General features: G+C 45.1%; 1 protein-coding gene across 6 annotated transcripts in view; it reads left to right on the top strand.

Annotated features, from left to right (window-relative positions):
* The window catches only part of LOC135257062 (disheveled-associated activator of morphogenesis 1-like), a 198,417-nt gene that overhangs the window by 4,598 nt on the left and 169,508 nt on the right, over nt 1-24,311 (top strand). The window contains exon 1 of one of the 6 annotated variants that reach the window (XM_064339467.1): nt 11,558-11,928. The exons of the other annotated variants lie outside the window; for them this stretch is intronic. The gene's annotated coding sequence lies outside the window, so the exon portion shown is untranslated. Of the gene's footprint in view, nt 1-11,557; nt 11,929-24,311 lie in introns of those variants that run through there. 6 annotated transcript variants of the gene reach the window in all.

Genomic DNA, 24,311 nt, shown 5'->3' with positions numbered 1-24,311 from the left:
TGAGTGGTGTCTCTCTCCCCTTCTTTCTCTTTCTCTCCCTTCATCTCCATATGAGAATAAACAAAGAAAGCCAAACCATAATAGCAATGCATTCACTGATAGGTTAAACGTATCTCTTATTCTTCATCTACATCAAGCTAAAGGCAAGATACTGGCTACTATTAAGCAACTCACCTAATCTTTAACCAATTTGGAAAACACTTAAGATTTTCTAAGGTGCACTAGACTCAACGGCAGCCCCTGTCCCATCTATGGGAATACATTTTTAGGACATCGAATAAGTCCTGCCTAGAGCACGTCTGGGATTTTGACATTTTTATTATTTTTTTAGCCAAGTATGTTGGCCGTGGAACCCGAGACTCCTTTAACGCAGGAGGGAAGTTGGTTTGCACACAGTGGAATGCTTCATTCATATATCCTTTCAGTAACCCCTGAATTACCTGGAATTCCCTGGCTTTTTTGGGTAAACTAATATTTAGCCAGGATTAGGAACAGAAACGGTTTTACGTAACAAGCTTATTTTTTGTCTTTCGTACAAGACTGGCATCTGTGGGCAGCATGTGCTAATTCTGTTGGTTAAAAATCCTCCGAGGTGCATTTTTAAGCCGCTCGAAACCTGCCAATGTACGATTTCCTGCTCCAAATTAATCTTATTTTAACCTGAACTAATTTAAAGCCTGTGTCTGGAGAGGTTCTTTCCCTGGAAGATTTTGAATGTTGCTTTTGAATCTACCAGGGACCAGAGGGCAGTGCGGCTCTCCGGGCCGTTGTGTGCGCGACCTTGTTTTCTCTCCGCTTCGCCTTCTCTCCGCTCAGAGTTGTGCCCCGCGCGATGAGCCGCGTGCTGGGTGGGGGCGTGTTGCTTATCAGCCGTCGGGCTCCTTGTCAAACTGGGGCAAGGGGTGCCGGCAATAGAGATGCCTCCTCCGCTTCCGGTCTTCAGATAATTAAATAAGTGTAAACGCAAAGCCAAGACAGACCAAGGAAAACTGCCTGTCACCACTTCAGGACCACCTTTGGGATGGCTTGAGAGATTGGAGACCCCCCCCAGATCCCCCACTCCCATATTTTTTGCAGTCGTCTCAGAGCCGAAATGGGTGAGTTACAGAGGCCTGGTGGCAGTGTCAGGTGACCCGGTGGCCATGCCCCTTAATCGTAATATATCCTGGGCAGAAACCCTCAGTGAATGAGCTCTTCATGCAGTTTAAGTACGAGATTCATGCTGGCCAGCTGCAAGCTTCTTAACAGTTTGGTAGCACTTTAGCGCTGTCATGTGGAGATGTGACTCTAGTTTTTTAGGAGTGCTGTGGTAATGTGGCAATCTGGATGACAGAACAGCCGACAGGAGAAAGCCTATGTGATTTTTCTATGTCACTGTGTAAGCTGTGAGCTGCTGTAAGATGGAAACATTTAGCCTACTAGTGGCAGCTTTGCAGATAATGCAGCTGTGCTCTTGATTTGTTGGTGTAGCCGAGTACACGTTTCCCAGTCATGCCGGTTTGCATGCATTTAGATTGACTACAGAGCAAGGCAAGAAAGTCTGTGTTGTGTTTTTGTTCTTGGGGATGATGGGTTTGGTTTCCGAGCCAGTGATGACCACAGTTTGTCAAGCCTGGACTGAAATGTTCAGGTTCTTTGCAGTGCTCCCGGTCACCACCTGAGTCCGGATACCGCAGTGAAGGTCCATTCCTGTCTGCTTCTGTGGTTCCAACTCTGCTTTGCCTACTTGAGATTAGTTTGCTACATACAGATTTCGGAGTGCTGCCACTGAGCACCCTCTCCCAAAGCGTGTTTGTTCCACAGTCCTATGTACATGTTGTGGGCCAGAGGTGAAAGTTCTGTCGCCAGTAAAGGTTTAACTTTAGCCACGGGGGACTGTGTTGTTACCAGCGTGAATGGATAAATTGAAAATCTTGTAACTGGCCAAATGCTCCAGGGTACATGCGATTGCCCTTGGGCAATCTTGAGGGAAACAACCCTAGAAAGAGTGCAGTTTTTCATCTTTATTTGGCAAATTTCACTGGCTTAAATACGAGCTCGAGATATTTAATGCTCCTTTGAGGGAGGCTATGGTTAACATCTGGGGGCCCGAGCACTCGTAACTCCCCGTCGTCTGTGGAATTGACCCCAAACACCCTTGCTGCAAAACCGCAAACCGAGGAGCGGCGTGGAGAAACCCGGCGGGGTTTGAGTTTTTCACGGCATTTGAAATGGTGGTCCCTGGGTCCCTTTAAAGTTTTGTTACCCATGAAGCTTAAATGTGTTTTTAAGTGGATTAGCCCACTCGCGGTCTTAAGGAGAGCGCACGGCAGTGGAGACCCAGATAAGACCCAATTAAAGCTGCCTTTAGCTCTAAATAAGCTTTTAATTTGGCTTTGGACAGGGCGCGTGTCTGTTGAGTGCTGTGAGAACTATCGGGGCCGGAGGGTACTCTTGGGTTTTAAGTGAATGCAAGCTTTAATGGTGATAAGCTCTTGCCTCTTGTGAGCCTGTACACAGTGGCGTCTATGGCTGCTTGCATGATGCAACAAGGATTCGAGCAAAGCATATTTCAAGGGATTTAACTTGACTTTGCTTGTTTATGTGCCTGATGGGATGAGATAAGAACCTCCTGCGTTTGCTTTCTAGCGAGCCTTTGCTGGAATTAAAATTTTGGAGATGATCTCTAAATACAGTTTTGATCATCGGTCAGTCTGGGACCTGTTTGATAAATGTTTAAGTTGGTCTGGGCCTACTTTTGCCATTTTATGTCTTATCTCTTTATGCTGGTTTATCTCTTATCCTGTGCTGTAGCATACACAAAACATTGCAATTCCAAACAAACAGTCTTTTATGGCAAGGAATTATGCTGAAATGTAACTGGAATGAAAAAAGTTATGTAAGTCGCTCTGGATAAGAGTGTCTGTTAAATGCCTGTAATGTAGCCTAATGTAATGTAATTCATCTCCATGGCTTCTCTTGAGCTAACATGAACAAATGTGAACAAAAATGGTTGTTCTGTTATACTAGTTAACTATCTTACTTTGTTAGCTGAATAGGCTAACAGTATTATAGTCATCTTGGTTGTGGAGAGAGAATTTGCTGAATTTCTGTAACCAAAACACTCCCAGTTGTAGCTGTTATTTTACCACAGTATTATGGTGCAGTTACTGAATACTGCTGTTTCTTTTCTAAGTCCAACCTCTAATCTTTGCAGCTCAACTAGATGGTTAACTTAAACTACTATAAGGGAACCCCACTGAAAACATATGAACTTTGACAGCTTGGCCAGTTTGTTTAAGACACTCGAGCTGTGTTTTGTGTTGTGTGTTACATCTTGCTGTTTGATTATTTTGTTTCCAGCTCTCCTCGAGGTTAACCTCTGATACCCCTTCCCTGTTTTGAGAACTTCACTTTTTGAAATGCAGACATAACCTGTGTTCTGCTCGGTAGACTAAATCAAGATAGTTTTGTGTCAGCAATGAGCTTTTTCCCAGCTGAGTTACATTCTTTTGTATACTTTGCTCAATTCAGGGCAGAGGTTGAATGTATTGAGTAGTGGTTAGGCCACAAGGGTTCACATTACTGATACTGACATTGTTGTTGTCTTCTGCAATTAAATCAGTTTACTCACTTTACACCAATTCAGAAACTGAACCTGTTTTTTTTTTTTTAAATGCCTTTGTTGTTTTGATCAACTCAAGGGTTTCATTTTGATGCATAAATTCACTTTGGTATGCTTTGATCTTTGTCCCTGAGCTCCAGTAGCATGTGGCATGATGTGACGATATCCTGTACAGGATTTGGGCTTGAAGATATCTCTAGCGACCATTGTGTTCTGTTTTTGAGTAGTCACAATAAAATTAGATTCAAAACTAGGTGACCCACAAAATGACATTTGGGCCAGTTAGAACATTTCTGGATTTTGACAGTGAACCAGGAGCAAGCTTTCTTCTGTACAGTTTGTTTGCATTTTCTGGTTCTTTTGCTGCTGTACAAACAAGAATCTGAGAGAGTCATATGTGAGTACATGAATACAAGCTAAATTGAATGCTCAATAATAATTCTGGGGAAAATTGACCCTTTTTACCTTGGAAAATGGACCCTTTTTACCATAATATAACCTTTGAGCAATAGCAATTGGTAGCCTATATTTCTTCGGGGGGAAAATGTAAGAAAATTAGGGACAAAGTGTCTAATTTAACTAATTATTTTTGTTCTACCCACCTCTACTTTCGAGAATATTCGAGTTATTCTATTAGCCTAAGTCCAATGTCCTATGCCAATTTTCTGAGTATGATTTCTTGTACCGTAGGTACTATAGTGTAGGCCTTGTACTGTGCTATAGGTCTTGAAAGAAGAGGTGGGTTTGGCAAAAGTGAAGTGATAATGGACACCTTGTCCCTAATTTTCTTAATGATGGTTTTGTTTTCTCCCTACATACCAAAGGTCAATGCTCCAAAGTTACATTATGGGTGTCAAATATCAGAAAGATCTGAGAGATCAAGGTTAAAGGGGTACATTTCCCCTCCAGTGAAGTATTCAGCTTTTCAGATTACAGATATTGCATTGAACATGTTATAGGCCTAAATACATTTAAAAACATTTTAATTTGCTGTGCCACTTAACAACAAACAAGCAGCACTTTTAAAGGGATTGGGAAAATGCATTTAATATTCGCAGCTGGGGTGATTAGAGTAAATGCACAAATATTACGGGCATGATAGTTTAACCTCTTTTAAGATTCTGAAGAAGAAAGAGGAAAGCTGAAATCCCTAGGTGCAAATAGTACAGTGGATATTGCTTGTGTGAATCTGATGTGCATCATTTTTATAGGCTGTCCATGGTCGTCTACAGAAGGTGAAAGTAAACTCTAAAGCTTTTTCTGTCTCAGTCATTTATTCACGCCTTGGTGAGCACCACCCGTTGTGTGCAAACACAATGTAAAATATCTTATTATCTTTTTATTATTTTCTATGGGCAGGGCTGTGCCTTCTGTGCACTCCAGAGGAGATCCATTACCTAGATTTGCATAAGAATGAGGGGAGAGCGTGCACAAATTAGTGCCCTAGAAAGCACCCCCTGCTGATGGGGGAGAGCGATCCCCAATGTGTCCACACCCAGCAGTACAAATGGGGGAGGGGGCGTCTGTCTTAATTGAGCCATGACCATGACTGCTAAGGGAGCCGTTTGTCTTCGGAGGGAAGCTTTTCAAAATTCAACGGTTGACAATTTAGCAATAGATGTTCTTGCCACAGTGGGTTTCAACACCAGTGATTTTGACCAGGTTCAGGTTGTGTTTATATATAATTCCATCATAGTGGTTTTTTTTTTTGTTTGTTTGTTTGTTTGTTTTTTCCCTCCCCTCCCATTTCCATGCACAACTGTCATTGTTACGTGCAATTGCTTCTCCCCGGCTACATTTCTGTCTAGCTATCTTTCCATGGTGATCAAGTAGAAATTGATTCTTGGTTGTGGACCAACTCACAGAACCGTGCTGAAATTGATGGCCAATACCCAACTGTGTTACTGACATTCTGTGCTAATGTTTTAAAATCACAGCTATTATCATACAACTGTCACTGATTAATGCATAGCCTCTTGTTTTTCCTGTTGGGATCATATTGGGGCTGCTATGGGAGGTGCTGGGGGTTGGGGATGTGGGAGTACAGTTGTCACCAGGAATTGTGAACTTTAGTGAACACACTCAAAGATGTTTTAACTGTCCCACAACCCTTTTTATAAGAACTGGCTTCTATAAAGAGCCAGGTAGTGTGATTGACACTCTCCTGTCTCTCTCTCTGTGTCTCTAGCCCTTGCCCTCTGGCTGGTCAGGTCTATTTGTGGGTTTTGAGTATACGCAGGAAGGAACTATGAACGTAGGAGATCATGCATTTTCAAACGGCATATAGCCTATACACATTCAAGAAATGGCATATATACACATATTCCTTCTTTGGTTCAGTTCTAGGGATTCTTCTGCCTCCTTGTGAGACAAAAAGTTTTGACTATCCTAGCTTAACAAAATAAAAATAATTTACTCTTCCTGTGGGACCTGTGATAAGGTTCACAGTCATCCAGTAACTCTCTGATTGACTTTTCTTTTGGAGAGCCTTAGTCTTTTGACTGTTTTGGTATTAAACAGTCCTGGTTGCTGAATCAAAGATAGATTTACTTTCTTTATCATATCTATTTGAGTAGAGTACCCTCAGCTACCACTCACTAGCTGTCTTCCAGTCATTATTCTGCAAAAGTTAGTATGAGAGAGATACAGAAAGAGAGAAAAGGAGTATGAGAGAAGAATGCATTAAGTAGAGCCATGAATTTTTTTGGGACTGGTCAGTAAGAGGGAATGGTTACAGTAGGCTATAGCTTAGGTTTATGATAGATTGGGAGGGAGTCATTATTCCCCCAATCATGGATGAGCAACTTGGGTATCCACTGAAGGCCACATAGAGCTGTATCTTGCCAAGTCGCCAAGCTCATTGGAGAGCAGCGCTAAATGTAAATGCGTATGTGAAATCCGCACCCTACCAAACTCATCCTACAGGGCCTGGAGCAGACGCCATTACCGCCAAATCATTATTGGAGTGTCACGCCAGGAATAATTTCACCCTTCCTAGTTTTGTCACTTTCTATTTTAGGAGCTTGTGGGCTTCCTCCTTGAAAAGATTAGCCCAAACAAGGAATTCATTGTTACTGTGCTAGACAGAAGGACACTTGGGCCGTCGAAAGGGGTCCTCCCAATGTTTGCAGGAAGTCCGAAAAGGACCCCGCTTCAAGTCTTTTTCGCACAAAGGGAGCTTTATCCAGTGTGGCGAAGAGGTGAATGAGGAGGGGTTTTCTTGTCAGTACAGTTCATTCTCACAGTCGATTTGTGACCGTTCCTGTCAGTCAGGTTTTTATCATGAGTTTATCAGCTGTTAGCTGATCTTCTTCCCTACTTTTTTGACCTTCCGCTGGTGAGAGAAAAGCGAGAACCTCATTTTTACATTGGCTTTACACGGGTAAAATTTATAGCAATCTCGGAACCCTTCGGGTAAATCAGAATTATGATTTAGCCTTTGGGGGGTGTCCCGTGGATCGGAAGTACCCCAGTGGATGTAGGCATACCATATCCACCCAAGGAGCTTCCTTTCCGGAAGTTCCTGCTATGTTTATAGTCTGATAGACAACTCTTTGAATGAGAATGCCATGGAGATTACAGACAAACTTTTCAACAGGATTATTTCACAAACTAGCAGCATACATTGTATTCAGAGTTTCAAACCATTGTAACGCCTTGTATTGTGATATTTACTTGAAAACCGGGAACATAGTCACCCGTCTGCTGACAGGTTACGGCAAAAGTTTGACCAATTAAACACGGCCCACAGCTTGCTCGCTACTAGCTGAGGATTTCCCAGTGCACCACTGGCCAGAAGATGTCATCGTGCTGATTATTTATCAACCCGCTTTTGTCCATTATGGACATGTTTTTAGTGTTTTTTCAGGCAATTCAGCCATTTCCCGTTGATACAATCTGTATCGCCATCAGTACCCATGTTGTGTTTCCCATGGGTTCTGTTTACCTGCGCACCATGCAAACATGATTGGTTGAGCCTACTCAGCTACCGCCACTTCCAACAGGAAGTTCTCATCTGTGTTTTAATTTAGGTAATTCATGTTTTGAAATGGTCTACTGACAGACTTTCTCTGTCAGTAGACTAGAGACTAGAGGCGGGGGAGGTGGGGTCAGACACCAAAAATGTTGACCCTCAAATTTCTATGACCCCCACACTAGCACGTTTCCACCAGCTGCAACATTTTGATCCACTCCCTCTTTAAAGCTGTGGAATTCATCAGCATGTGCTGCATCAGTTCAGACACCCTAAAAAAACACACTCAACATGTGCAAGAGGGTCTTCGGCCATTTTGTGAGATTCAGTTTTACAGTTACAGGCTCATGTCACTCAATCTGTCTCCGGCCGAGAGGTGAGTTAATTCTGTTTCCATTCATTCAATTCAGGGTATTAATTTCAATTAATTTCCTGAATTGAAGGAGTTGAGGGAGAATTGACCCCTACCCCACTACAGACGTCTCCAGTTACACCAGTCTATATCGGGCTGATCAATCCATTGCAGGGCTCAACAGAAGGGTAGGGTTATAAAATCATAAAAGGTTCTTTGAACAAACATAAATAAATGGTATTGGTTTCTTGAACGGTGTTTTCCATTCTTGCTTGTCAGTGATTTAACTCTGATATTTGCCCTAGTGAGTATGTATGTAAGTGGAAAACATTACACAAAGCAACTAACATTGTTCCTATTGCCTGTATAAGGGGGATAGATATAACTGCATGCTTTGGTTTGGTGTGGAGATCATATTTCATACTTCTGGTCGTATTTCACAACCTGACTGAGTGGGGAGACATAGGGTGGCGTTTCAGTTAGCCTGTTCCTTCCCTCTTGATATTTTTTGTTTCACCTGATAAGGTCATTTTGTCTCATTGGTCATTGATGCTGTAGCACAGGCATAGAAGGTGCTGTTCCAGCTGATATGAATCATTCCGAAGTAATGCCACTCATTCATGATGAAAAAGGCCAAGCTATCTTAGAGCTTCTCTCCATTATGACTTGTATGCTGTTCTGGCAGCTAGGCCTATACCCAACACTAGCCACCCAGAATCTCTGCTCTGTTACGAACGGAGAGGCTGATGATAGTGGCAGATGGCTAGCTGCCCCAGCCTTGCATGCACTATTTTACATTCTCCACTACTCCTGGTGTGTTAGTATCGGTGTCCCAGGGGCAAATGTTGCTAAATTGATGAAAAAAGGGGAAAGACAGTTAGAAAATTCAAAATGTGGGTCTGTGTGCTCCTGTGGTTGTGTCTGTGTGTATAGCTTCATCGACGGATTCAGTGAATTAATGAATAATCTACATTTCTAATAGCAATTGAAAGGGAATCTAGGCAGCAGGTTGTAGCTAAATGTAAAGCCCAAGCTAGATATTTCCTGAAAGGGAATGAAGCCATGTTTATCAATTAGGAGCTGTAGGACAGTGATGTTCTATGCAGAAGGACAAAGTGGCTAATTTTTACTACAATGCTATTCTGTTTTAGCACAGGAAAATGGTGGACATGCTATAAATGTCTGTCCTGCTCTTGGCTGCTGTAAAGAATATACACCTGGGCAGCCAAGAGGGTGGATATGGCTCCTCCCAATCACAAACCCTTCCTTCCCTGAAAAGGGCCCAGCTTTCGAATGGCGGATGTCTGCTGCCACTCTCTCAGAATACCCTGGAATTTGACCGCACGTGGAAGGAAAGGCAGGTTTCATTCTGGGAAGCAGGTTTTTCTTTGGAATTGGAACAGAGTCTGGAGTCCCTTCTGGTAAAATAGAGGGTCTTCTGAATCACCAGCCTTCAGTGACATCATCTTTGAAGGTTTAGGATGTGAACTGACATAGCACTAGCCTAATTAGGCCTACAAGGCAAGGAACTAGTGAGAAAGGCAAAGAGATTACCTGTGGCCTATTTGAATAGTTGCACTTGCGAATGACATGACATTACGGGCATTTAGCAGACGCTCTTATCTTATCCATTTACATTGCATCCATTTATACAGCTGGATATAGCCTATACTGATGCAATGCAGGTTAAGTACTATGGCAGTGTCCTACCTGGGAATCGAACCAATTCCTTACCCATTATACTACACTGCTGCCTATGACTGAGAAGTTGGTATTTTTCTAGGGGCCAGAGGCCCACTTGGGATGCTGCAGTTTGATCCTCACTTCCTGATTCTCCTGCTTTTAGATGAGGCTCTTCTTTTGAATCACTGAATCAGTGACAGACCGTGAGGCATAAGGAATTAATCTTTTTCTTAGGTTGCCAGTTCAAATACCAGGGAGAGCACTGCCCTCTACCCTGTGTTAGAAAAAGCAAATAAGCCCCCCGTAGGAGGATTTGTGGGTTTGGTGGGTGATAAAAGTGTCAGCCTCTTTAAGTAAAGGCAGGGTGACGGCAGACTGGCGCCCACAGCAGGGGGGGTTATCAGATTTGGAGGTGTAAGTGTGCCGCTTCCACATGAGAGAAGCTGGCCCTACCGTTAAATACACCCCCCTCTGCTGTAATGGACCAGACTGGACCGGATTAAACCAGATCAGACCGGACCGGGCCGGTAACAGCCGATCGGAAGAGGGACACTTGTCACTCGGGTGCAGGATTTCGGCAGGCATGCGGCGTTTGGGGAATTTGTGTTTTGCACTCCTGGCACTGCCCAGCGGAGGCTCAAACAGCAGTGGAATGCTTGCCGTTTGAAACGGGGACGGGCTTGCTCTCAGTTGCTGCGCAGCTCGTTTCAGACATGAATATGATTACTAGGCTGCCATTGGAATTTCATCTGTCTGCTTTAGTTACTGGCCCCTCCTCCCTGACACCACTCCCCCTCCTGAATTCCCCCTGTAAACTTCATAATGAATATGTGCGTGGTGTCCTTTCGAGTCATACTCACAGTTTAAGTGAAAACTGATTACATTCTGGTGGGGTTTATTTTTTTTGACCATTAACAAGAAATTTAATAGGAAAAGGAGTCACTGGAAGAAGAGAAGAATCAGCTGTCCTGTCACAGCTGGTCAGCTCTTCCCTCTGTTACTCAGCTCTCAAATTGCTCGTTTAAGCTGCACGTTTTGTCTGCAAACCCTGCTAAGCGGTCGCTGTGTTTGGCTTTACTGAGGAGAACAAAGGACTGGAAAACAGATAAGACTACAAGGAGAGGCTTCTGAGTGCTCTGTGAAAGGGAAGCTGAGATGCCCCTATTTTTCCAGCTCCGCCAGGCTTATCTCTGCAAGGCCGTCACTGTCAACACTGTATCGTTCTGCATCACAAACTTGACATTGATGTATCCTTCCAACACATCAGGGGGCTCAGTGAAGTCTACCGACACAAATACACACACACACACACGCACACACACACATGCACACACTCACAGGCACACAAACAGACTCAAGCATGTATGCCCACAGAGACATGGATGTAAGCACTTAACAAACAAATGTAAGTGCAAACAGACAATTCCATAAAATTCCTGCAGATTACTGACAATTTCAAAAAGAAAATCGCTTTTCAACTATATAAAGAGTTAAAGCATTTAAATATGTATTTGACCCAGGTCTAGCACACAAGCACATAAGCACACCAGCACACACACACACACACACACACACACACAGCAAGCGATGCAGCAAGGGGGGATTGCAGAGAAAAATGAGAAAAGCACACAGAGTGACAGAGACACAGCAAAAAAAAGAAAAATGACAAACACAGTGACAGAGACACAGTGAGTGAGAATCAGAAAAAGAAACACAAACGCACACACACACACACTCGTCCCAAGGCAGCTCGATTACTCTTTTTTTCCCCCCTCCGCTCATCCCCTGACAGGCTCCAAACAGACGGGCACTCCAGCAGAAAAAAAAAAAAGGAGTAGTGAGCAGTGGGTGGAGTCTCCCCTCCGTTACATCCTATGAGGTGCAGGGTGTTGAAAAGGGGCGGGGCCAGGAGGGAGTGGACTGCCTCACGGCAGTCGCATCTGAGCCCTTTCTCTGCAGCCGCGGCGTGCTGAGAATCGGCTCTGCGGCGGCCTATTGTGTCGGGAAATTCAGTGTCTGCCGGGACCGAGAGGGGAGAACCGTCCGCACGTGCCTGGCTTCTCCTACGAGCCGAAAGACAGAGGATACGTCAGGCCTGAAGCCGACCGCTGCTGGAGCCTCTGGACCGAGACGGAGACGTTTTATTAAATTTTTTTTTTTAACCTGGTCAGGTTCATTACGGTCGGGGGAGATGTGAGCTCCATTAGTCCGTCCTCTGCGCACAGGCTGCTGTATCGCTCCTCTGTCCTTCCTGCTCTAGAAAAGGAGGATTTTGAGTCGTCCGGGATGACCAAGTCTCTCACCTTGGCGTGAAAGGTACGTTCCCACAAAGGGCTTATTTTCGTGTACAGCCGTACAGATACGAGAGCATTGCCTCTGAAAGATATTTTTCTGGTGTCTCATTTTAAAGATCTTAAAGGGATTTTTGTGACCTGTGTGACATTCTTAGTCCCAAAATAATGACTCATTTGAGCTCCACAGGCAGCAGGACCAGATGTACTGATCTTATTCCTGCGGGGGGGCAGGCTTCGGTTGACCTGTGACCCCTGAGTGTGTGCCTGTTCCCCGGGGTGCGTGTTTACCATATGCCTTGATGTCCTTTGGGAGGGGTGCTTTGTGGAGGGTGTGACACCCCACCGTTTCGCATGGCCAGAGAGAGAGAGAGCCAATCTGCAGGGCATTATCTCCTTACCCCGGTGCTTTCTGGCAGTGGAGGCTGATTAGGAAAGGCTGTCTCACCATTAGGAAAATGTAACCTGGAGAAAATGTATGTGTGGGGAACCGCTCGCTGCCTGTGGCTGACCTCCCTACTGATATGCTATTTTTGAGCATGAGTACTGTCGATATAACAGGGCTTCACTTGCAGGAGATTTTATCAGGCTTTCAAAATGTATTCATGGTTTCATTCCACTATAGTTTGTGAAGAGTGAGAGAAGCAACACTCATAACATGCGATTGACTCAATGAGCGTGGAGTACATTCACTTTTTGTTTTTCATTTTTATTTCTGTGGGACCAAATTGTGTTAAAATTGTGTACCAAAACCAGAAACACTGTTGTGCTTGTGCAGATTGTTCTGGGGGTGGGACAGCACAACTGTGCAGTGGAGAGACACTGTTAAACCTAGCCTATGTAGCTGCTCTCTCTCTCCTCTTTTTTCCTCTTTTCTTTCTTTCCCTCTGTCTACTCCCCTCTAACCTTCTTTCTTTCTCTGTCTCTAAATCTCTTTCTCGATGGGAAATGTTTTCAGACATATTTGTTGCGGGTTTTTAAAATAAGCCCCTTAGCGACGGTAAGTGATCATGTTTCATGCTGTTCTCGAGCACCAAGGTGCCCTGCTTTCTGCGATGCAGTTGTTTGGTGGATGAATAATGTAATGCATTGTAATCTATTATAGTATAAAGTAATGGAGACCAAAGTAATGGACTCAATGATCAGTCTCTGCTGACTTCGCCTGACTGCAAACCTAGCAGGGAGAGAAACAGAACAGCAGAAGTCATACCTCGGTTGGAACTGACCTCGGGTCATCTTCTTCACGTGCAGATAGAGGAGACTATGACCCCCTACTGATCTGAGATCAGCCGTGGCACCCCCTCTCCTCCCCTCTCCTCACTCCCCTTCTCACTGGTTCTGCACATCGCTCTGCATGAATGTAGGCCATAACCTACCAGGAGCTCCACGGTCCAATGACAGTCTGCCCAAATACGGTCATCTTGACAGCCCTTCCCCAGTGCTGGGACAAACATTCTGGGAAGTGAGTTTGGGTATTGCGGAGAGCCTTTGGGCCATTAAAGGGTTTGGGGGTAGAGTGACAGCATGGCAGGGGTAAACAGTGAACAGGTGGAATGTAGTATTGTAAACTGATGTAAGATTGTATCCACAGATCATCACTCGCAGGAGAATACACAGACCTGTAAGATTATCTAATTGACAAGAAATGTGTATGTGGATGTATGCAGACATTAACTACTGCAGATGGTTCTCTCCTTCTCACACAACGAAGAAAAGGAGGAGACCCATCCCAGCTCTGGAAAAAAGCCAACACTATGCAGGGCTACTCAGAGGCCATTTTTCATTTAAGATTTACTATGTTTTCCAATCAGCAATTTCAAATCGGTGTGATTTCCACACAAAGAATCTTATTCCACCCTACAGAAATCTCAAGCAGTATTTGGGTCAGGAGATTGCTCTGATATACAGAGGCTAATGGTGTCTCCTTTTAGCAAGTGTGATGGTCAATCAGCATTTTCCCTTGGGCCAGTGTTTTTGCAGTGGGCTAGGCTTTCTACCACTGTAAACAAAGGATTGGGGACTAGGGTTTCTGGCATCAAGTAGGCTGCACCTCAAGTTTTTATGATAATTAAAATGAAATAATTTTTCAAAAAACCCAAGCGAGTGAAATGGTGAGCAGTGGAATAGTGACTGATTCGGTGGCATGTGGCGTGCCTGGGCATCATCGCTAGCAGCAGCAAGAACTACACTTCCCAAGCCTACGTCCAGTGGGTGTTTCCATGGTAACGAGAGGGAAGGGTTTTTCCCGGCTATGTCTCTGAGACGTTCAAGGAGTGGGTACAGTCAGGCCCCTCCGCTACCATATCATAGCGCAACGAAGCCTAAAGCTTGCAGGCATTAGCATCCCCGCGCCAAAACGCTAGTGGTCTCTCAGGCTGCAGGCGAAGTGGTGCAGGAAGCTGGCAGATGCTCCACTGAGAATAAGGGAGCAGCACAGCCAGGCTGGGAGCGCAGAGCCACGCTAATTTATATTACGTTAGACAGCCTATACGCACACCCACCTCAATGCTTTTCCTGGGTGTAATCTTTAAAGACGCATGGATTCGCCTGAATTTAAAGCTCTGATTACATGCGAGTAAAACTGCCAATCAATGCATTTCAGCGATGTGCACTTTGGAGCCCGACAGCTGTGTGCATTGGTGCAGGCATTCCTGGTGAGCTGATATGGGGAGCTTGTGGAAAACCTGTGAAATATATGAGCAGAGGGGAAGTCCTTTTATGTTTTTCTGTGTTTCATCTTCAAACATTTTGTTACTCTGAATACACCCCTCCCCCTATGAAAAAATACCGGTATCCTCCCCCGACAATTTTATTACATGTCAGCTACCCCTCAGTGTCAGGATCCCCTCTCCCACTGTTACAGTGCTGAAGATTATTTGGAGCTGGTTTCTTGGTCACGTGGTCTGTTTTACGCAGAAAGCACAGTAGGTATTCATCATTTAGTAATACTTGGTTTTTATGTTAATGAAGGGACACCATCAGTGTAATGCATTAGGCCTAAGGCCACACACTCCTTTCAGCCCAGCAATAGTCACTGCCTAATCCTAACCTTGCTGTTGGGTGTGTGAGCAGTGACCTGACTGCGATATCCGCTGGTAAAAAAAAAAAAGCGGAACTGCCTTACTTCACTAATCACCTCACAGGACTTAAAAGAGCACCTGGGACAGGTATGGTGCTTCAAGGAGCACTCCAATGCCTTAGTCGGGGTCACACTTTCTGAAGAGGTCTTTGAACGTGGGCGGTTAAATGTTTTTTTGTTTTTTTTAAACCCTGATTGCGTGTCCTGGACACTGTCACGGTTTTGAGAGCGTAGGCTGTACCGCCGGCGGATCTTGCCGGTTCCGGTCACCAAACCCGGCTCCCCGACACGGGCCGCGGCCTTACTGCCGCGGTACGCGTTTCCCGTTTCAAACTGGAATCTTTGCGACGGGCATTCGTGGCTACAGCTACGCCCCGACGACTTCGATAGCCTATTTCGCAAAAAGCCGAAAGATCGCCTGGCTTTGTTTTTGCGGTAAAAAGCCAGGTTAAGTGTTTCGCTCGAGCGTTTAGTCACGGGTCATTGACTTGGCGTGTGCTTGCAGCGTCCGCACAGTTTCCCCGGGGCAGTTTTTTTTTGCAGGTACCGAAAGTTCTTTTTTTCCAGGAAGCTAAAAATGAAATTTTGAGGTCACGGCAGATAAACAAGTTAAATCAAAACTGAAAAATGGGTAGGTTCTCTGCCTCGGGTGGCTTTCCGATATTTATGCTGCACTGCCGAAAGAATCTTGAAGCATTTTGGGAGCTCGCTCAGCATTATTTGTGGAGGAAGTTTGCCTTTATGAAAGCTGAGAGGCTTCCACTGCACCTATGACACTCAGCTTAAAAAAAAGCCTTCAAAACATTTATTAAAGCATTCATCTTTGTAAGCATTAAAAATAAACTTATTGTGGGCATGGGAGGTTGTTGCATGGAGTTTCAAGTTTTATGTTACTCGTAGGTTGCTCATAACTATGCAAACTCATTCGGCATATTCATAACTGTCGTTGATTATTGCAAATGACTTGCAAATGTCAATTATTTGGTATAATAAAAACAACGTTAATTGAAGCCCATCTGGCGTCATACATTTTGGTAATATTTTAGAGCATATTCAGCGCTGTGTAAATCTTTCAACACTCTGAGGGTTTTTGCATTCACTTTGAATCCTGGTGAGATCTTCCATGTATTATTAATTATCTCTTTGGAAAATGAACTCGTAGTATCAAATGGAAAAAATTGCTTTGGACTAAATTTCGTCCTCCATTTACCCGTTCATCGCTCAATTAAAAGCGAGTTGCTAAAACTCTTAATCGCTCCACGCGTTCAGCCGTTGTCTCTCCGGTTGTGAAGCGACGGCACAGCTGTATGACTGACATCGTGGAGAGGTGTGTGTGCTCTGTTAGAACTAAGGGCCCAGGAGATTGTTATTAACCGGCTGCAGTCATTAAGCCACTTTATCATTTACTGCATTGTGGTTTCCAAGGACATGGGCGCAGCTCCACTGATGAAGTTTTGCGTTTCAGTGTGTATTTATTTAGGCTATTTATTTAGTTGATTAGTTTGGGTTAAGGGTTAGTTAGTTGGTGCTAAGGGTTAGTCAATTAGTTAAGGTTAACGGTTAGTTAGTTGGTGTTAAGCGTTAGTCAATTAGTTAAGGTTAACGGTTAGTTGGTGTTAAGGGTTAGTTAATTAGTTTGGGTTAAGGGTTAGTTAGTTGGTGTTAAGTGTTAGTTAATTAGTTAGGGTTAAGGGTTAGTTGGTGTTAAGGGTTAGTTAATTAGTTTGGGTTAAGGGTTAGTTAGTTGGTGTTAAGTGTTAGTTAATTAGTTAGGGTTAAGGGTTAGTTGGTTGGTGTGAAGGGTTAGTTAATTAGTTAGGCATAATGGTTAGTTAGTTAGTTAGTTGGCACAGTTGTCCACTCATTGTGCAGAGCAACTTCTCGGATCTCCTCAGAACTGTGATGACGTGTTGACTCTTAACGGAGGGTCTCGTTGGAAGGAACGGCATTTCACAAGTCTTAAAAACGAGAGACGGGGCCTAGGGAAGGAGGAAGATGAGTGACGCAGAGGGAAGGGAGGTGGGCGTGTGGAAATGTTATGGCTCCTTTGATGTGTGAACCACCCCCCCCCCCCCACCCGCACCCCACCGAACTCTTCAGCTCCCCCTCATTTTACCCCCCTGGTGAGTCAGACCGGCCGGCAGTGATGAAGGGGCGCGCGCGTCACCCCTTCTGTTCCGCCACGTGAGCCCGAAACGTGAGCGCCCGTCCGCGGCCTCCTCCCGCTGTCCCGGGGCGAAAGGTCGCCGGCGGGTCAGTCCGCCGCGGAGCTCGCGCTCGTACGCCCGTCCGAGTCCGACGGCGGGAAAGAGCGGACGGGTCGGGCGGTGAGGGTGAGGGTCCACGCCGTGGTGTTTGGCGGTTAGGGGATTAGAGGCGTGGGATAGTCTCCGGCCTGTTCAACCCTGGGCGTGGAGGAGGAGGTTGAGTCACAGGTGAACGCGACTGTCGGACGGACCTTCGAGTGGAACAAGCCGTTCCCACAGCCTGAATAATCCCACACACACACACTCTGTCTGGCTCTCTTGTCTGAGTCTCTCACTCGCTCCCTCTACAAAGACCCCGGCACCCAACGATTAACAGTAATGAGGATAAAACTGCTGTGAGCTCTCTTTTTATTGAAACCATTTTTTTATTGTTTCTCGTAAATAACGTCAACAAGCTTTTCCCAGCCGGACTTCACGGCATTAAAGGATTTGACCAGACGTCCACGTGGTTTAGCACGTGTTTTCCCGGACCTGGGAATAGATTCGACAGCGGAGAGGAGAAGGAGGTGAAGAAAATATTGCAGATTTCCGAGGGGCTGCAGTTCACCCGTGTGATGAGGGTTCCTCTCCCGTCGCTGGCTTCACCCTGGGGGTGAAAGTTCAACTCCAGGACGGCAAACAGACCACGGGGGCCCCGAACTATCACCTCCCTCGACTACTCACTCTTGGCTCACCACATCTGGGGTGTGATTGCATTTAAATCGCACATTTGTCTTCAGATTCCGAAGGGAAGTGCCACGATGTGAAGTGCTGCCTTGTGCATTTAGACTAAAAATGAGTGAAAGCGCCAGTGAAGTTAGTGTGATGTGCACCACCATTTTCTTGCAGGTCATCAGGGTCAGATTGTGTTTGCTTGTTAAAGGTGGAGAAGAAGTAGGAGGGGCCTTCAGCCCAGAAGGTGGAGCCCCAAAACCCCCCCCATTGCAGTAATGTGTTGTTCACTCCCAGCACTTTTCATCGCATTAACTGCATTATGCAAGATCTGCCATGCTCAATGCATTATGGGTGTTTATATGCCCCAAAAAGCCTGCACAGGTTCTCTTAAAGTATTAAATGAGACTTAAAAAGTAGTTTTATGTGTGTTGATCAGTAAATAAATAGGTCTGTGTATTTTCTAAGCCCATCATCTCAAAGTGGAAACACGTGCCGGTGCCATACAGTATCGGGTAGTTTTGGGTAGTATTTGAGCCAGTTGCTTTGAGGTTGATATGCCTTTTTGCTGGACCATTTCATTCACTGTTAAAAAAGAAAGAAAGAAGATAAATACCTACCAGAATTGTTTTCTCAGTGCTAAAATGACTTTTACGCTCTTGGGTCTGTGCTTTACATGTTTTACAGTAGGTAGGCATGTTTTTCTTGGCTAGTTCAGACCAGTGGAATGTAGAAGTTGTATTTCATGCCAAGACACACTGCTCGATCAATGAGATTCTAAAAAGAAATATACTCTTCTAGGTTTGATAAAATGTATATTTATGTTAATGGCATTTGTTCCCTTGACCCTACACATCTGAGTAAAAACGTGTATCGAAGTAGGCCATTGGGGTATCGGAGTGCACATTGTTGTATGTCTTGGCAAAGGCATACACCATCTCTGTACGCAAATTGTAGACTGTTAAAGGTGGAATAGTTGCTAGGGAGCTATAGGCCTGAATGTCAGTATTCCTTCTTGTGAGCAATTTCCTTGTCTTTTCCTGCTGTGTTGAAGTACCTGTATATTATTAGGGAAATGGCTGCAAAATGTATGTGTAAATGATTTAAAACTTTATTTAGGCTCATTATAAAATAATATGACCAACCATTGTGATTATAATAACCACAGAACCTAGGTCTTCCACCCACCTAAGTGTTTTTGTGATTTTATGTAATGTGGTCACGCATGAGGAGTATTAGGGTCAGAGCAAACAGTGACCGGGTCAGTGTATGGCATGTGGGGTCGCGACCCGCAGAGTGGTCCCTCCCCAGCTGGTCGTTCCCTGACACAGTGGGCTCCCGGGCTCTCTGCGGCCCCTGGGCATGCCCCCCCCCCCCGCCATAGTGCTGTTACATCCACACCATTGAATGAAGAAGACGGTCAAAACAATGTGAGTGTCAGTCAAACCTCTTGGACACTGTCCAACACATCTCCCCCAGAGAGGCTCCCAGAAGGCTTTTGCATGCGTCAGACAAACTGGTTCAGACATCTTGTTTTTTGTTGTTTATACCTTTTCAGAAGTAACTAAACTCGAAGGTGAGCTGAGAAGCTCCCTGTCATAGAGAGTGCTGGGATTAATTGTAACAGCAACTATTCATTACAGCCAATAGAGCATTTGCAGACCACCTGAAACCCTGTCCGTCGCACACCTGGCTTCAGAATATCGGTTTTGGAAAGTTACAAAAATTGTTGGACGCAATGTCTGCTCCTTTCCGACACTGTTCTTCTTCAGAGCGACATGCGCAGACAGAGGTTGGCCGCCATCCTGAGCAGGCTGCAGTGGGGGAAAAGACTGTGATGAATTAGAACTGTGTTTGCTACTGTAAGCGAAACCAGCGATTGCTCCTCTATGAGGCATAACGCCACATTACTGTGTTTGACGCACAGAGAGGAGGGAGAGCGATGGAGAGCAATGGAGAGAAAAGGAGGTCAAGGAAAAGTGTGAGAGTGCGTACGTGCGTGCGCATGTTTTTTCATCGTTTTTTTTGTCTGTACTGCAGTACAGCTTATTTCTGACCGCTCCCTCGGCTTAAACAGCACCGCCGCGGTCGTAAAGGTCAGCCAACGTTAGCCGCAGTCAGACCTGGAAGGTGAGCTTGCAGCAAGAGAGCGGCGTCTGGCTGCGTTTTGTGAATTGGATAAATCTGCATGTGATGCATCCTTCCCTCAGTAATTCGATTGGGCAGTTCACTGAAACCGATGGATACTTGGTAGGATATAACTCAGCTCTATTCCTCCAAGTCTGGTTGCTTTAAAATATTGTTGAGGAGAGGAAATGTATGGAGGGACAGAGAGGCCATCTGTGGGTGTTATAGGAGTGAAGTGTCCTTAAGCTTGGCTAGCTGCACTTTAACTGCATTTACAATGAGATGGCTACATTCCTGGAAGGCCTGGGACAGCTAGGTATGCCTAAATGCCTCCAACCTGATGTTTGATTCTGGGCACCTGTGTTTTTTTATAAACTGGTGATAAATGGATTATGTATGGCCATTCAAATAGCATAAATCGTATAGATTATGTCTGATAAGGTCACTGGTTTTCAGTAATTTATTGTTAATATGGTTTTGCTGGCTTTTACATTGTTGAAAGTTCATGGTTTATAGGGTTTAAGGCCGAAAGTGGGTCCCTTGGGGTCAAAATGGCGGAGTGGAGACAGTGAAGATGGTAAGGGGCAGCTGGGAATTCCTAGACAGTAGTGGCAGACATTCGTGGGGCGGGGGGCTGGGGGGTGGCGGAGTTAAAAGCTTGACTTGGCTCCTGCAGTGTGGCGTTGAAAATGTAAAAAGTCATACCAGCCCCAGCTGCCCCAGGGAGGTCAGACTCATCTGCTCACCACTCCCCTTTCATCCTCCTATAAAAACTTCTGGCTTTTATTTTTTTCTGTTCTCTTATTGCCTTGCAGTTCATATCCAATTTCCTAGTCTCTTGGGGATTCAGGTACCCAGTCTATGGGCCTTCAGTCGGGGGAACCAGTGACCTGTGGCCCCAGGCTTTGCTTTCGCCTGTTCCCTGTCAATCACTCAAAATTGCACAGGTGTGTCATTAGTCACAAGTGCAGTTACATTGTGTGGTCATTTCTTGATAAGTGCACATTTTAATTACTGTGGTGACATTTTGAACATAACAGGACAGGTCAAATGTGGTTTGGAACGGGACTGTGTGTATACTGTGTGATTGAAACAGCCGCTTGCTGGTATCCAATATGCAATTATGAGGTGATGATTGTTCATTTGTTTTATCTGAAAGATAAATGCTAACTGTCCCCAACCGTAGACGCTGAAGTGTCTTTGAGTCATTTTTTGTCCTTACTTTTCATAGTTATGTTGGGACCGAACAAACCATAGTCAAAGCACTAGCAAATTACACAACAGGTATTGCCTTGAACAATCCTGGAAGCAACAGAGGGAACTTTGGTCATCTGACTAATATGAATAATTTTTGACTCCCTCCAGTTTCACGGACCGCACGTGCCTGTGTTTTTTTTTTTTTTCGGCAGATGTTCTGTTTGAGCCTGAACACAAATATGTCAACTATGCGGGAACCGAAGGTGCCGAGTGGTCCAGTGTGTTTTACCCAGCATGCATCGCTGTGGGACGCGACCTCGGTCTCAGAGGGGGGGGGAGATCGTGGCTGTTTAGCCCCTATCACGCACACCCGTTCCGGCCCTCTCTGCGTCCGGGATGTTATCTGTTCGCGTGCTGGAGGTTTGTTTCCCCCCCCCCCCCCTCGTGTCTCTTTGAGAGACCGTATGGGGTGAGCCTAAAGCTCGGGTGTGGCGGTTTCTTCCAGCAAAACACTCCTGCAGAACGCATCTCGAACTGGGTACCAGCTGGCAAGAAAACACGTTTCAGCCATTCCAAATTCAGGCTATGGGGTAAATACTGGAATAATTTCATTTGTAAATATCTACTTTAAATAACTTTGAAATACGCTGAGTGTGAATGCTTTTGACTCCAGATCTCTCGCTTGCTTCTGTGCACAACTTAACACAGTATAGTTTAATTTAATAGATAATTGTGTATCATGATATGCGCTATGATCGACACCCTGTTTAACTTTTTAACCTATTTAACGCACGATTTGTCACCCTGTTTCAGTCCACATCCGATTTCAGCACAATTTGGAGATTGGAAGTTGGACGTTTGCGGAACTGTTACATTTCCTCTGGAGTAGATGGTCTTTCGGGTCCTTCTCAGTGAACAATCATTGATGGATGCTGCTGTCTGTTACCCAGGCCTGCATTTCGTCTAATGCAGAGTAATTTTCAAAGCCGGTGCTTTCTGGCTCCAGTGATTCGCACAGTACAGCGTTTTTTTAAAGAGGCCTATTACACACAGACCTGGCACACCACAGGTCTTTGCGTAATATCTGAGGAAGGTCTGAGGAAGTAGAGTTAGGCCTGATCACCTGAACATCATCACACTGAACAGTCTCATTATTTATTGTTTACTACCTATTTAATTAAACTGGAACAGCCGCTGTTACTATACTACTAGTTAATTAATTAAACTGACACAACCGCTGCTATTTTATATAACCGCTGCTACTTTATTCTTTATTTATTTTCTTTATTTATTTTATGTATATCGTTACTATCTCTATGTTTGATGTGTGATGTTTAACTTGTTAACTTTTTAACTTATGGTGCTGTACTCACTGGAAACCTGAATTTCCCTAAGGGAACTTCCCTACGGGATCAATAAAGTTTCTATCTATCTATCTATCTATCTAATATCAAGCACTGTGCCGAACCCATTGTGTAGGCCTCAAAGCCTGAACGTAGCCGCTGTAGACATCTGATCCACGCTACTCATTAATTTTTTACGGAAGTGGCCGCTTCCGATGGCCTGCGTGACGTAGGCCGTCCTGCCGACAGCCTGTCTCGAATGCCCGACTGCTGGCACCACACCGCACTGGCCCCCTGTTTCCTGACCCAACAAGTCATTATTCGTCATTTGTTGTTTATTCATCCGGGGGAAAACATTAAAGCGTTCACATTTCCTGCGCGGAACACAGATAAAGCAAGTTCTGTACAATACGGCGTTTATCATACGCTACCTTAAAAGGCAACGCGGAGCCATCTTATCTTAGCTAAAACAAAACCCTGAATGTAGGCTCTCAGCGCGATGAATCACAAGCATAACCCAATCATTGGCTCTCAGCTCAGCTGCAGAAATAGCGGGCTAGTGTGCTGCCTGCCTTAATATCGGCTGTACTTCGTATGTGCTCTTTGTAAAAGGAGTTAGCACCCTGAACGAGGAACTCCCCCCTCATTAAATATTAAACAGCGCTGGGAGATACAGAACTGACACACGAAACCAGGCAACAGACCGAACGTGACGGATGACCCCCGCCCGCTCATCGACTTTGGGCTTCTGCAAAATGTTATAATGTCACATCTTGGCTTTAACCAGAAAGCCACAGAATTCCATGAATCTGTGTGGAGTCTTACTGGATAAGAGCAGCCCACCAAGGAAATAACAGGGGGGTCGGGGGTGGGGGGATAGGGGGTACTGACATGAAATCGTCTGTATCTCGGTTTGTCCATATCATGGGCAGGCTGAGGCCTTTTGGAACCAAGCTGCTCTGAACGGAAGTAGGCTAACTGTGTCCTTTTCCCCCGTGTCTCTCTGAAACGATAAGCAAAGTTCAGTCAAAGCCGCCGCTGTTCCAGAGAGCCTTTCTGGGTTTTGCATACGATCTTTGCATGCGTTGAAGTTGCCTTATCGGTTTTTCAGCTTCGTTGTGTTGCGTGAGTCCTGCTGAGCATGTGCGTTCCCCGCACCCCCAGCTCTGCCACGGGGGACTGCGTCACTACCTCCCCCCTCTGTCTTCACTTTGCTTTTTCACGCAACGCCTCAGCGCTTCTCCCAAAACACTGTTAAACTGGTTATTGTGTAGGTGCTGAGCAATGTAAGTGCACACAGTAATCTGAAGTCAAACTGAAGTGAGCGGTAGTTTGCCTTGTTGGTTGGTTCTGCAGGGCAGGCTGTTCTGTCTGTTCTCGTCTCTCTGACCCAGTTTTTCGGTCACCGGTACTCCGGATTTATCTCGTCTGTTCTCATTGTACCACGCCTGACCTACCTAACTGTATGTCTACCTATCCTCAGTACCCACTCCGCTCCCTCACGTGTGGTCTATTCTGGGGCAGGACAGAAAAAATAGGAGGCAAAGAGACTTGATCACTTTGAAAATCAACTCTCCTTCTCCCTCCCCCCTCTCTCTCTCTCTCTCTCTCTCTCTCCCCTCTTCCCCCCCTCCCCCTTTATCTCTCTCTCTCTCTATTTCTCACCCTCTCCTCCTCTCTCTCTCGCCACCCCTCACTCTTTATCTCTTTCTCTCTCTCCTTATCTCTTTCTGTCATAGATAAG

This window comes from Anguilla rostrata, chromosome 6, assembly GCF_018555375.3.
Source record: "Anguilla rostrata isolate EN2019 chromosome 6, ASM1855537v3, whole genome shotgun sequence".
Classification (NCBI taxonomy): domain Eukaryota; kingdom Metazoa; phylum Chordata; class Actinopteri; order Anguilliformes; family Anguillidae; genus Anguilla; species Anguilla rostrata.
The sequence above is the reverse complement of the archived record's forward strand: the minus strand, read 5'-3'. Positions and strand labels throughout refer to the sequence as shown.